Genomic DNA, 15,915 nt, shown 5'->3' with positions numbered 1-15,915 from the left:
TGACACAGTAAAAACACCACATATGTACTCCACACCATTTTACTAAAATAGTCAATATTTATCTGAATGAAACAAGACCAACATAATATGAAGACTACATTCACAAGTCAAGACATGAATTTTTCCATATGAAATCAAGTTATAGCACTTACAATCACAGTAGCTCTAGCTGGGGCTATCTCGACGTCCTTGATGGGGACGAATCCACAAGTTCAGGCCGACCGCGATGGAGCATGGTCCAGCTACCATTGCACTGACCCTAGTACAGTACCTGGAAGACATCAAGAATCAAAGACTTTTTAAGGCACTCGGAATGTGAGGCATCGCAGAGACAGTAGTGGTGTTGGTTCCTTACTGCTATGGAGGTCATTGGTATGTTGGCGCGGAGGTGAGATGTCACTGAAGCAAGTTAGACATGAATTCCTGGAAGCGGTGCAGAGTCATTGAGCTGCTGATACCCAGAGATGATGGGAGGGGAGGTGATGCAGCGTTTGCAGCACGGCATTGGTTCTGATGGCAGTGTGGTGTCAAAGCATCAAGGGTCAAGCCACGAGTTCTCGATTTCAAACCACTGGGCCACAGGTGCTGCTGTGGAGTTGGGGTCTGGCATCACAGACTTCAGTGACATGGTACTCGAGACTCACATGGTGGCAGTTCTTGGGTGGTGCACTGTGGCGGAGCTTGCGTTGTGAGTCGCGGTCATTGCATTGAGTGGGGATCAAGGCTGCTATGCGAGCAGCGGCAACGAAGTGCAGAAGGGCGTAGGTTCAGAAGTGCACTTATTTATTTTATTTTTTATTTAGGAGTTTGTATAGCATGCAGCTACCTCCAACGGAGGTGTCCCGGCGCTGAGGCAGTCAACTGAAAGAAGGAAAGGGAAAGAGCTAGATGTAGTTGAAAAGCCAGGTTTTAAGGGCACGGCGGAAAGTGAATTCCGTCTCCAATAAGCGGATGGAGAGTGGCAGGGTGTTCCAGAGTTTAGCGGTCCTGACCGTGAAGGCTCTGCCACCTGCCCTAGCCCTGTGGAAGTGGGGAGAGACAAGGAGACACAGATGGTTGAATCTCAGGGTCTGGGCATGATGGTAACGTTGGAGTCTGTTTCTTAGATACACCTAGCCCAGTTCCCTGGTTGCTCTGAAGGCCAGAGTCAGGGTCTTTAATTCAATGCGCCTGTTCATGGGTAACCAATGCAGGTTCTTCAGGTGAGGGGAGATCGAGTGGCAGAAGGGAATTTTGCAGATCATTCTGACCTCAGCATTCTGGACCATCTGCAGTATGCGAGTCAGGTAGGCGGGGAGACCCAAGTAGAGACTGTTGGCGTAGTCTAGGTGAGATGTAATAAGTGCGTGGACTACAGTTCTACGACATTCCAGTGAAAGAAAGTTGAGGAATTGCTGCATAATGTGTAGCTTCCCAGAGCAGGAGGAGGAGACTTGCCTGATTTGGGCTTTGCAGGAGAGTTCATTATCGAATCTGAACCCCAGGTTTCTTGCTGAATCAATCGGTACCGGCGGAGGATTCATCTCCAGAGGCCACCATAACTCAGGAGGGGACTTCTAATTAAAAAACAGGACCTCGGTTTTATCCAAGTTGAGCTTGAGGCAATTCAGAGTCATCCAAGCCGAGATGTTACTCAGGCAACTCCTGAAATTAATAAAATTAATTAAAGCATTGTCTGACTGATCCTTGAAGGAGAACACCAGTTGGGTGCCATCCGCGTATGAGACCACCCTCACCCCTTAGGATTTAACCAGAGTCAATGTGTTGATTTTCTTTCTTCTTTACCACAAAAACTAACTTCCAAGGGCCCAGGGACTGGATTTGGCCCCCCTTGGCAGAGCATGGCTCTCAGTAGAGGAGCCCAGATGCTGCAGGTGAAGTCTTTGATGGCCCAGAGAATTCCAACAGGAGGCAATTTCAACTCAAGCCTTAGGAGAAACTGCACGGTGCAGAGACCAAGGATCAGTCCTCTCACTACCAGGATAGAAGCTGCAGGCCAACCCAGCAAAGCAAACAGCAAAGTGGCAGTTGCTCCTGGCAGCACAACAGCTTTTCTTTCTGGCAGAATGTCCTCAGCCCGGAAGTGTTCTGAGTATATGGTGTCAGAGGCTGAGTACTTTACCCATTTTAGCCTTTATATTAGGGAAACTACAAAGAAAGGGTAATTAGTGCACAAGACCCTGCCCTTCCTGGCCCTGCCTCCAGACACACTACAGGGGTGTAGGCAGCTCTTTGTGTTGTGACAGATACATTTCTATTCAGGTGCAAGTGTCAATTTCTCCCACCACTGTAGCTCAGGGACACCCATCAGCCTTGTGATGAGCCATCAGGATATGCAGGGTACACCTCAGCTGCCTTTGTGTGTGACTGTCCAGAGTAAAGTAACAGAGCCCAACTGTCATCCAACCCAGATGTGTATTCTATGGACAGGCAGAAGCACAGAATGGTTAAAGTAAGAAAATGGCAACTTTTTAAAAGGGCCATTTTCAGACCTGCAATTTTAAAAACAATTTCACTAATGGATGTGGTTTAAATTGTGAGTCCAGAGACACCAATTTTCTATCTTACCCCAATTGGAAGATACGTTTGTGAAGTGTTACAAGATAGATCCAATAGCTATCCTATGGGAGAGATAGGGCTTGCTGTAGTGAAAAATGAATTTAGCAGTTGTCACTACCAGGACATGTAAACATCAAAAGCACATGTCCTACCTTTTAAATACACTGCACTCTGCCCATGGGGCTAACGTGAGCCTACATTAGGGGTGCCTTACATGTAATAAAAGGAAGGTTTGGGCCATGGTGAAGTTGCCAGGTCGACATGGCAGTTTAAAACTGCACACACAGGCTCTGCAGTGGCATGCCTGAGTCAAGTTTAAAGGGCTACTCATGTGGGTAGGCCAATCAGTGCCGCAGGCCCACTCGTAGCATTTTATTTACAGGCCCTGTGCACATGTAGTGCACTGTACTAGGGACTTGCTTGTAAATCAAACATGCCAATCATGGAGAAACCAAATGCTATTACATTTTAGACACATTGCACTTTAGCACTAATCCTCAGTGGTAAAGTGCCCAGAGTTCTGGCACCAGTAAAAAGTTCAGCACACAGTCAAAAACAAGAGGGCAGAAGCAAAAAGACAGGGGAAACTATGCCAAAAGGTGCCCGGTCTAACAGGCTCCTATGGGGACAACAGGATTATAGACCAGCAATGTATAGATATATTGAGTTGGAATATAGCTAGACAGAGAAATAAGCAAACAGACAAACTCTGACTTGATTACATTTCCAAATTGCAATTTATTTGTTTCCATCAAACATGGGCTGCATCAAATACATTTGTTTTGGGTCGGTTTAACTCGCTTTATTTTCCAGCTGTTTCCTCTTCTGTTTGGACTCAAGAAGGCCTAATGAACCTGAGGTCTCTTTCAATTGTTGCTCAATGGGAGTAGATCAATACGGGATCACCTAATTTTCTGGCTGGGATGTTTTGTCCTTTTAATGGTAAATGTGTTAATGTTTATATTAATGTTAATGTTAACTGTTATTTGTATAGCGCATAATCACCGGCAGGTCTCTTAGCGCATTGGAGAGAGAAGTCAGAGCTGCTAGCGGTACCATAACAGTGCAGGGATAGGGCGCTAAACGGTATCTAAGGCTTCTCTAAACAGGATCGTTTTGAGCTGCTTTCTGAACGGGAGCAGTGCGGTTTCCTTGCGAAGGTGTTCAGGCAGTTGGTTCCATAGTTGTGGAACCAGGATGGAGAAAGCTCTGCCCCCTTTGGATGCAGTATTGCAGCGTGGAAGGGCTAGGCGGCGGGCCTTGGCAGACCGCAGCATACAGCTAGGAGCATAGTTCTCAAGGCGTTCTTTGATGTAGGCAGGGGCTTGCCCATAGATTGCTTTGTGGGGAATGCAGAGGCCTTTGTCTTTTGCTCTCTGCCTGATGGGGAGCCAGTGCAGCTAACCCAGCAGCGGGGTGGTGTGAGACCTTCTTGGGAGCCTGAAAATCATCCTAGCTACATCGTTTGGTACTGCCTGTAGTTCGCTAATAAGTTTCTGGGAGAGGCCGATATATAAGGCATTGCCATAATCCAACCTTGAGACAATAGTGGCTGACACAATTGTCTGTAATGAGGTGGTTGAAAGGAGGGGGGACTAGTTTCCGCAACTGCCTCATGAGACCTGTACATGTGCCGACCACTGAATTGACCTGGTTGGCCATGGAAAGCTCGGAATCAATTTTTATGCCCATACTTTTCACAAGCAGCACTGGTGTAGGGGTGATACCTAGCTCCTGGGGCCAAAAAAGGTAACTCCAGGGGTTGCTTCTGTTTAGGATCACAAGGACTTCCGTTTTAACCGGATTGATTTTCAGTGAATTGGCTGTCATCCAATTCACTGTAAATATGAGAATGTTTTGTGCCAGATCATGTGCGTGGGAAGAGTTGTCAATACGGAGGATGAGTTGGGTGTCCTCCGCATAGTTAAAGACTCTGCAGTCCCAACTAGCTAGGGCTGCCACAGCGGCTGTGAGTATATATTGAAGAGGAGTGGGGACAGAGCAGAGCCTTGGGGGACGCCACAGGTAAGTATGCCACTGTCCGATACCTGCTCACCCAACTGAATCCTTTGGGACCGGCATGATAGCAAGGATTCTAGCCAGCGATGTGCCAATCCGCAGATGCCCACATCAGTGAGTCTGGTCAACAGTTGTGCGTGGCTGACCGTATCGAACGCCGCTGATAGGTCTAGTAAAATCAGGGCGCTCGTTTTTTTTTTGTCAGCCATATTTCTGAGCTCATCGAGTACTGACAGCTAAGACTGGGCGACAAATTCCGTTCCGCTGTATTCCGTGCAGAACGCGAAAATGTCGAAACTTCCACGATCCACGGCGGAACGGAATTGGGGGGGGCATGAGGGTAGAGGTATTGCAAAGGATTCATTCTGGCACGATGCTCCTGTCACAAAAATTAAACCCCAACAGGAAGCACTTACAGATATAAATAAAGTAGGTGCCCGAGTTGAAGCTCCAATTCAGTAACGCATTAATCAGCACAAAATATTCGTGAGCACGGTCGAGGCTAGGCAGGTGTGCTGTCTCCCCTTATCTATCATCAACAATTTGCTGTAATCCTTGATGGAGCTCTGTGCATCCATGAGTTTCTCGAGCGCAATCCCCGTGTAGTTCCTGACACCTGGAGGTTCTGTCTCCTCATCTGCTGCTCTGATCGGTCTCTGGCCCTTTATAAACAAGAGGCATGTGAACTGCATGGAAGCCCCGGCTGTTTGGCCCCGCCCCACACACCAGCGGTGTGCAACGTCTTCCTGCCCTTTCCCCCACTATGATGGACAGCTCACTCAAGGGACCCTGGCTTCCGTTGGCGTGGTGGCAACGTTACAGACACACATGGTCGCTGTAGACAACTCTTCTAGCCCTTTACGCAGCTGTAGTGTTGGAAAAACACTATACATTTACCCAACGAGGTAGCACTTACTGATTAGCCAGTAGAAAGTACTCCAGTTGAGTAGAGGTATTGCACAAAATGGTGGCATCTTCTTGGGTAAATATGCAGGGCAGTATTCATTCTGGCACGATGCTCCTGTCACAAAAATTAAACCTCAACAGGAAGCACTTACAGATATAAATAAAGCAGGTGCCCGAGTTGAAGCTCAAATTCAGTAACACATTAATCAGCCCAAAATCTCCGCGAGCACGCGAAATTTCGTGTGTTCGCAGAGATTTTTTTCCATTTCGTGAAATTTTGCGAAAGGCAACTTCGCAAATTCCGTCCACTCCTACTGACAGCATCACCAACTCAGTACTGCGGTGCGCTCTAAAACCTGCCTGTCATCCCTGGAGTAGGTGATGTTCCTCCAGGAAAGCCAAGAGGGTTTTAAGAACATGTTGTTCCACCACTTTCGCCAGGAAGGGAAACTGGGAGATGGGCCTATAGTTTTTGGGGTTAGCAAAGTCTGCCCCTGATTTCTTTAACAAAGGGATAACTCTGGCTTCCTTCATGTTGGATGGCAAGTAGCCAGATTCCAAGGAGTTGTTTAATAGGGAGAGGATCTGCCTTTCCAGCCCAGAAAGGGTCATTCAGAAAATCCTAGGGGGGCAGGGATCTGCAGGGGATCCCGATTTGGTCCGATTCATCAATGATATCAGGGAGGCTGAATCTAAGTTGGGAAAAGTGGTAAGTAACTTACAGGGGGGGAGGGACTTGGAGCTGAACCAGGGAGCTCTGATTAATAGGGTTGTTATCAATTTCGGAGAGAATATCTCTGACCTTCTGGAAAAAGAAGGATTGGAAAGCATTGCAGTCAATGGGTGCAGCAGTCAATTTCTACTCAGATTTTTGGCTAAGTTCTTTCAGTATTCTGAAAGTTTCTTTCTGTTTGTTTGCCGCGACTGAGATTCTTGTCTCGTAATACTTGGCTTTCCTGGTCAAATTAGATTTTTTGTAAGAGGTGAGTAAAGTTTTGTAACTTGTTAGCTCGGCTGGGTCATACGCTTTGCGCCACCATCTCTCGGCTTGACGGAGTTCTTGCTTCCTTTTCCTCAAGATCTCATTAAACCAGGGGACTCCCTTTCCCTTATCTCTAACTCTTTCTCTCCGATCTGGTTCCACTTGATCTATGGCTCCACACAGAGTACCAGCGTGGGCTTCACTTTCTTTTTCCAGATTTCCAATCTCAATTTGTTGGGTGGGGGAGCCTGAGTAGGGTATCCACCAAGTTCGCAGCCTCAATTTTTTTCCAGCTTCGCACCTTTTTCCACTCTGGGGGTGGTTGTGACAGCTGGCTGTCCATCGGGACCCAACAGCTAATTAATGAGTGGTCGGACCAGGCACAGGGGCTGATGTCTATTAGCCTAGCCCATGGTTGCGAGGTCCAAATGCGGTCCAAAGTGTGCCCTTTAATGTGTGTGGGCCGTCAACCAGTTGGAAGAGCCCCATTGAGCCCATTGCTGTATCAAATTGGCTAGCCAGTGGCTCTCTCGGTACTCTATCCCAGTAAAAATTAAAGTCCCCAACCACAAGTAGATGTTGGTACCGAGAGCAGAGGTCATTGATAATCGCCGCGAAAAGATCATTGAAGCCGGGCGTTGTCCGCGGAGGACGGTATGCCAACAGAAGTATAAGGCAGGAGGATTGAAATTAGATTTTAACCCCCAAGAATATCCGCGTTATCAATGCTATCAAATGTGTGTTGATATTACATTTTGTATAAAGCTATTTTTTTATCTAGTAATATGCAACATCTTCAGTTTTTATGCCCTTTTTGGAGGATTATAGAGGAAAAAGTTCCTTACATGTCTCATATGTCCTTTTTGGGCGAATTTACTGTCCACTTGAGAACGGGTGTTTTAAATGGGCCATATGGCCCAATAATTTGTTCAACAGATAGCATATTGTACATGGAGCACTCAGATCAAGGGGACATTTTTAGACTCCATGATTTTAATCTTATACAGTCTGTTAACAAGATTGGCTCATATCCTGAGCACCCTATCCAACCTACTTTTGTTGGATGAAGTTGCGCATCAGTAATAGATTGTATTTTTGTTTTCTGCTTCTCAAGGATGTCATGTTAAGACTATTGAAATAGCTTGTTCATGATTTAGTGATTACAATTCTATTTCATGCACTTTAGGATGACCTAAAGCAGTTAGTGGTGTCTCATATCGGGGTTGGGGTTCCTTAAAGACCGCAGACAGGGGTCGGCACTTGAAATGTGTAAAGGTAGAAGCTTGAGATTTTACAGTGAGGATTCCTCCAATATGGATAAACGGTATTCGGACAAAATATTGAGTTAAAAATTTTGAGAAACAGAAATATTTAGGGCCATGTTATCAAGGAACGGCGATAACATTATCGCTGCTTTGGCGGCAGGAAACTGCCGCTAAAGCGGCGATAATGGGCTTGATAATATGCCCTTGTGAATTCCCATACAAGCCCATGTTCACACCAGAACCTGGGCATCTATGGGAATTCACAAGGGCATATTATCAAGCCCATTATCGCTGATTTGGCTGCAGTTTCCTGCCACTAAAGCGGCGATAATGTCCCTTAGTTTTTAATAATATGATACACAAATATTGTGATGCATGAAAATCCTTCACAAGAATATCTATTTTCTAAGGTAAGTAATATTAATGTTAATATCATTTACAAAAATATAGTTGTAAAAAAATATCGTTTTTTTAACAAGCTTTATGTATTTTAGTGTACGTTTTAATTGATTATGTTATAAATTGTTTGTATAATTGTTGGTAATGGTTTAAATATATATTGTAAAATTTTTGTTGTTTCGAAATGTAATTTAATTGTCAAATGACATTTTTTGTGACATAGCAGGTTGTGGGGTTTGTAGGGATAGAGGGTGAGAAGTAAATTCATTATAAATTATTAATAATTCATTTTAATCAAAACTAATTATTTAATTGATAATTAACTATTTAAAATGTGTAATTCAATTATTTAGTAAGTTTTATTTTAGGGACGGATTGTGGGATTTGTAGGGGTAAAGGGTGGAAAGTGAATTAATGATAATTAATAAATAGTTAATTTTAATTAAACTTATTCATTTAATTGATACTTATGTAAATTATGTAAAACATTTTTTACATTTTTTGTTATGTGGGGGTTGTGGTATATTTAGAGGTAAAGGGTGGGAAGAAATCTAATTATAATTTCATCTATAATTAATTGTTTCATTGATAATTACGTAAATTGTGTAATTATTTTAATGTTTAAGATATATTTTAGGTGCAGAAAGTTGTTTTTTTCAGGTGTTTTGGGGGGTAGTTGATTAAGAAAAAATTTATTTATTATTAATTATTAATTATTCTATTGATAATTATATAAATTGTGAAATTATTACAGTTAAGTTATATTTTAGGTGTGTGTTCCTCAGTTCGCAGAAGAATAGGGTGGGAAGTTAATTAAGTAATAACAAACTGCTAATTAATTCTAAATTTAAATGAAAAATTGAATAATTTAGTTTTATAAGTCACACATTAAGGGGTCGATTCCGATCCTGGATTTTTTTTTCCCGTACGACTCGTATCCGTATTTTTTTATGTACGAATCGTACAAGTCCCGTACAAACGGCGAAGTACGATTCGTACGTGAAAAATACATACGGATCGCCTCGGGAAAAGTCTACGATACGTCCCCGGACAGTTTTACATACAATCGTAAAACTGAAGTCCGAGCGCGCAAGTACGATCCGTGAACACAAGCGCATGGAAAAGGCTCCGTACGGAGTGAACTTTGTAGAGCCCTACCCCGAGTACACACGAGTCGTATGGCCCCCCCCAACCTCCCACCCCTCCCGCGTACGTCCGCACCGTACCCCCCACCCCCCCGTATGTACGGACCGTACCCCTCACCCCCTATGTACGGACCGTACCCCCCAACCCCCCGTATGTCCGCACCGTATCCCCACCCGCGTATGTACATACCGTACCCCAGGCGTACCCCAATCCTTGCGTATGTACGGACCGTACATACACGAGGATTGGGGTACGCCTGGGGTACGGTGCATACATACGCGGGTGAGTGGTATGGTGCGGACATATGGGGTGGGGGGTACGGTCCATACATAGGGGATGTGGGGGGCACGGTCCGTACATACGGGGGTGGGGGATACGGTCCGTACATATGCAATTTTGGGGTACGCACCGTACATGATGACAGGTACGATGAGGGTGATGGCGTGTACATCACGTAGCGGGCCCCCTTTTCCTCGTGCATCACGGCGTACTCCCGTAAAAATATAGCCGTGCGGAGTGCTGTGGGTACGAATCATACTTGCTGGTCCGTAAAACGCTGCCTGACTCCGTGCGGACGTCGCGTACGCGCTGTCCAGGATCGGAATTGTATGTATTTTTTAGCCGTACGGTGTTTTATACGATTCGTACGGAAATGGTATTTCTGTACGAATCGTACTTGCTGGTTTGTACGGTGGAATTCCCGGGTACGAGTCGTATGGAGAAAACGCTCCGTACGACCATTTGTACCCGGGTTTTACAGGATCGGAATCGGCACCAAATTGTGATGTGTTGTGTTTGTAGGAGAATAGGGTAGGAAGTAGTTTAAGTAATAATAAATTCTAAAAATATATAAGCATGTATTCCAAATTGTTTTATTCATTACTTAATAAGTCAATTGTATTAAACTTTTTTCTTCTATTATATTTTGATTGTCAGTTGCGATGTTTGTATAGTGTTGTATTTTAATTAATTTGTTAACATTTGTTTACATTTATAATAATTCTGAAAAAATGTAATAATTATCTAATTTGTTAAATTTTTATTAAGATTTATATATTTTTTGTTATTTTATAGAGTTGCTAAAATATGTTATTTGTTTGTAGTGAACTATGCTCGCTTTCCCTACTGTTACATAAACTGGAGTAGAAATAGTACATTTTACCCCTCCGGTGTCCAAAGCGTTCCCTACTTTTGTACAGACTGGAGTGGGAAAAGTAAATTTACCCCTCCGATGTCTAACGTTGTCTCTACTGTTGCACAGACTGGAGTGGGAGTAGTAAATGTTACCCCTCTTAAGTCCAACACTTTCCCTACTGTTGCACCTACTGGAGTGGGAATAGTACATTTTATCCCTCCTGAGTCCAATGCTTTCCCTACTGTTGTATGGATTGGAGTGGGTGATAATTTATTTATTATTCCTAGAGTTTAATAGTTTTGTTAAAATTGTTTAAATGTGTATTATTATTAGTATGTGCTTGTGTATTTAATTTTATATGTAAGTGTATGCAATTTTTAAGTTAGTCTAGTAACTTTTTTTGTTTATTGTTTACTTTTTATGTATAATTAAATTGGCAATGATATGCAAACTTATAATAATATGTAAATTTATAGAATGCCTGGTTTCACCACACCAGTGTGTTCCCGCGCTAACACAAGAACCAGGTTGCCGAAGCCCGATGGGCGATTATACGGACCTGACGAGCCAAGTTTTTAACAAATTCCTAAACCGAGTCTCTGAAAGTTCTGCTCTTATAAATGCTAGGAGGGAATTCCAAAACGTAACTGCCAGAAATGAAAAGGAACGTCCCCCCCAATCTGGCCTTTCGGATCTTAGGTATTTGCACCAAGTTGGCCTTAGAGGATCTTAGGTAAATTTGCGGGTAATAGGACTTTACCAGGGGGCACAAATATTTGGGACCTTTCAAAGCTAGAATCCCATGGCAGAAACGGAGAGCCTTGAAGCAGATTCTCTTTTCCAATGAAAGCCAGTGTATGGTGGCTAGAGCTGCCGTAAAAGAAGCCCTTTTGAGGAGAGTAAGGACCAGGCGGGCCGCCTCTTTTTGTAATCTTTGAAGTTTTTTTAGGCTTCTCTTCGTAGCTCCCAAATAGAGCACATTACAGTAATCTAACGGGAATGTGACTAATGTGTGAACCACCTTTTTACGTGATTCAATAGGGAGGAAATCCAGTGTCTTTCTTAACATTTTCAGAGTCTGAAGCATTTCCCAGCCACATAGTTGATTTGGGGTTCAAAAGAAAGATTAGTATTGAGCCAAACTCCCAAATTTTTTACCTTCGGTTCCGGGATCCGGCCAAGGGAATCCGGCCACCACACCGATGACCATATGGAAGGAGTCTTACCAAGTATCAGGATGTCCGTTTTGTTAGCATTGAGCTTTAAGCAGATCTCAGTAATCCAGGAGTCCAGCTCTATCAGGCAGGATTTAAACTGGAGAGCCGAACTAGCCTCATGTTTAGAGTCACAATCAATTGTGTGTCATCAGCGTATGATACTACTCTAACATTATGTTTTTCAATAATCTCTGCCAGAGGGCGCATGTAAATATTAAACAAGGTGGGACTCAAGAAAGAGCCTTGTGGAACTCCTTGGGGAAGAGCCAGTGTCTCAGAGATAAAAGGTCTCTGAGTTACTTGAAAAGAGAGGTTATTCAAAAAAGAGGAAAGCCATCTTAGGCCCAAGCCACCAATGCCACATTCCCTTAGCCTGTGACACAAGAGGATACAATGTCAAAGGCGGCACTCAGGTCAAGTAGTATTAAAGCCATAATAAGACTGTGATCCGCATTGTGTCTTAGCATTTCAGTCGCAGGAAGAAGGAACAAGTGGGTAGCCCGGAAATTAGATTGAGAGAGGTGAAGAAGTTCTCTTTCTTGGATAAAGCAAATGAGTTGATGATATTGTATGTGTATGTTAAAAAATTAGAAGATTACAATATCAATTAAGAATAATACTTTTTAAAATAGATTTACATGATATATGTATATATAAGCACACACATAGATATGTGTGTGTTTGTTTAAATCAGTGTATTTTTATTTGTATTTTTAAATATTGCTTAAACATATTTAATTTACATTATATTAATGTTATATTTTAAAATATTTAAGATTTACTACTTTTAACTATATACAACGATACGTTTGTCTATATTTTTTAATATTAGTGTAAATGTTTTTTCACTATTTTTGTACTTACCTGTATGTATATGAAAACGATATTTTTGCTTTCAATGTTTTTGGCACAATATTTCTGTTGCATGATATTTCTGGTTTCGATATTGTGTCATTAAACGGGATGAACTTAGTTCCTTTACCGCTATCTCATCAGAGATTGAGACTCCTGACTATTCCGGGTTTTAACGTGATCATAAACCCTTATAGGTTGTTCAATGCCAAGTGTTCTAAAGCCCACCAGGGACTATTTAAAGCTTTTAAAACTTCTCCTGCAGACTGAGAATTGGTCTTTCCCTGTTAGAGTAGTAATAAGGCGTAGGTCAAAAACTCACAGAAAGCCAAAGAAAAAGCTTGGAATCAGCTTATTCAGGCTAGGTGTGTTTCTAATAGCTCCATAGTTTAGGAAATTATTTGCCAGTCCTTGTTTTTTCAATTGGAAGAGGTGCTCATTGTCTTGTACTATCTTTCCTGAGTCCTGGGTGAAGCACTTTGTTGGCATTTGTAATGATGTAGTGCCAGAGGTCTCTTCTGGAGTTTCAACACCTTTATTGGGTGTTTCAAATATTTTATTCACGTTAGGTGAGGCTCAAGATGCTATTCTTCAGATATCTAAGAATATAGGGGGCGATTACTATATTCAACGGTTGGACCACTTTTGTGCCAAGCAGTCGCCGCCATGCTGGCAGTCCGAAAAGTGCACTTTCACTTTGCAGATTATGCTGCGGCCCAGTAAAAGGGCTGCAGCACAAGTCACAGTGTAAAAGGGCCCTTTGTACAAATCCATGCACGGTGTGGCAGGCACCATGTGGGGCCTGGCACACGGTGCAAGGATGTGCTTGGGGGCACAACATGTGCACCCAGAGCCAGTTAGCAACAGCTCACGGGGGACAGGGACCCTGCTCGGGGACCACAAAGTCTGTTTCCGACTGCCATTTCTTGGCGTTCAGGCCACCATGCAAAGGCAGTCAGAAAGGGACATCTTAAGCCCTACAGCGGTGCCTCCATGGAAGGGATAGGATTCCGACTGATGCCCCAGCGGGATCTTGGATCCTGTCTGAGGCAAGATCTTTCCTCCCGACCTTTGCGGTAGACCGCCTGCACTGTAATGTGGCAGTGGGACCGATGGCCTGGCTGTCAGGTGGAACACAACCAACGGCCTGTCGGTGGCGAACCGCACAACATCGTATTCATTCTGAAAGTTCCTGGACCTGATGGGGTTGCACTGGATCCATTTGTTTCTGAACCTTAGGCTTGAACTTGAATTTTGAATTTGGGCACTTTTAACAAACGTTGTTAGTACTTCAATAAAAGTGTACTGCCTTCCTGGTTTAAATCAGTTATTTTTCCAGTTGTTCAAAAAAGGTAGAGCTGTAATCTCTGTTGCTATTTACAAATTCCTTTAGTTGATTCAACAGTTAAATTCATAGGGTGAATAATTTTGAACAAACTTACAACCTGGGCAGTAGGCAATCACATCCTTGCGGCCTTCCAATACGGATTTAGACCAGGTCTTAGAACAAGGGATCAATGCTGTGTATTTACTGAAAAGTATGTATAGTGCGTAAGTCAGATTCTATCCCTATGGCATTTATGGACCTTACCTCGGCTTTAGAAGGTTTGAACCAGGACAAACTCTGCATTGTTCTTATGATTCTGAGAGTAGCTTGAGATATAGTCGTTTTTCTGCGAGATTTTCACATAAATATGTCAGTTAAAGTTAGGTCCAATAATGATGGCTCTCATTGAGAACATTCCTCCATTAAGAGAAAAGTCAAGTAAAGGATATTTTAGGCCCGTTTTAATACATGTTCTATATAATTTGGAATCGGTTTTATTGACGCGTAGGGTTGACTTTCCTCATCTGTGTATGGGGGGTGTTTTTTTTGTTGCATTATTATACGTGGATGATGTGGCTCTGCTGGCCAGATACACATCAGGACTCCAACACCAGATGTTTAACATTGTTACGTTTACAGATTTGTTGGAGATGATGACTAATTGCTCCAAATCGTATTCTATGGCAGTGGTCCCCAGAACAACAAAGACTAGCCAATTTACGGTGCAAGGCAGAACTATATCTCTGGTTGGCTCGTTTCTCTATTTAGTGATTTTGTTTGAATCTATGCATACATGAGCCCCTCTATTAGTCACCAAATCGAGAGGGTTTTAGATGTTGCCAAAAACTGTGAAATATGCCTGTTAAAGCAGGCTACTTATTTATCAGTCTGACTGTGTATCTGCCATGGCTTATGGAAGTGATATTTGGCGGTTTAAGACCTTTCTATTATTCATGTATCAGAAAAACATTTTACAAAGCATCTGATGAGCTAACCAAAATCTATGTAAGCATTTGTCACACATCTAGAGGTAGGGTTGCCAAACCTCTCAGACGTTGTGGCTCTACGGCCACTGATCTCATGAATTTCGTTATGACTACAGGAGCACGAGCTGAATCGAACAATAATCAGGAACTGTTTAAACATGTATAGGGCCATGCATATTCGATGGTTTAAATATATTGAGACCTCGTTTGATGCTCTTGGGCGCCTAGATTTGTTTAGCTGTCCTGATTCTTTAAATAAGAAAGATATTAGTTGTACTTGAAAGGCTTTCTTTTCAAGTAGAGAAATGGCTAGAGAAAGTCTTTAAATGTCTAAAACATATGTAAATGGATTTGTATAGGTAAAAGCTGTACCCTTCACCGACCTTATCTTACTTTTCTTCCAAACAGGGATTACCACTTTCTATGAATAAGGTTTTGATGGGACTGTTATACTGTTGGTAAGGGTAACTTGCTTCCTGAGGCGTGACTCTGTGTCTCCTCAGGACATCCTTCATTTTTCAATGTTTTGTAGCATTTGTAGGCTGGCCCTTAAAGCTTTTGTTAAACCCCTTTGGAGAAATGTAGGTTTTAGGGAAGTCCGTGCTACCCTATTGTTTTTGCAAATGCTAAATGATGAATTTATGTGTTTTTATGTTATGTTTTTATGTTATATGTTTCTAAAAGAAGCGGTTCACATAATGCAAAGGATGGAGGTTTTACTGACATCCACAAGGTGAGTTAGATACGGCTTTATTCTTATATGCTATTTGTATTTTGATATGTATTGGATATGTAAGTAATTTTATGAAGATGGTAATGAATCTTTTAATGATTATTAATGTATTCGTATATGGATGAAGTTATCTACATTGTTAAAGTGCTAATAGTGATTGTTTTTATGACTTGCTCTATTTATGGATTTGTATTAATCCTAAATAAAGATAAATGACGATGATGGACAGAAACCCTAGATCAAATTCCCAGTATGTTGGACAAGAGTTATGGTTTACTGGGCTGGTGTCATTGATAGTCAGCTTCCCTGCCAGGCTGGGAACAGAACTGGAAGTCCACGATGCTACCAGAAGTGCTTTTGGTCATACCTCAAGATAAGAGCTTCCTTTG

Source organism: Triturus cristatus, chromosome 2_2, assembly GCF_964204655.1.
Source record: "Triturus cristatus chromosome 2_2, aTriCri1.1, whole genome shotgun sequence".
Taxonomy (NCBI): Eukaryota; Metazoa; Chordata; class Amphibia; order Caudata; family Salamandridae; genus Triturus; species Triturus cristatus.
The sequence above is the reverse complement of the archived record's forward strand: the minus strand, read 5'-3'. Positions refer to the sequence as shown.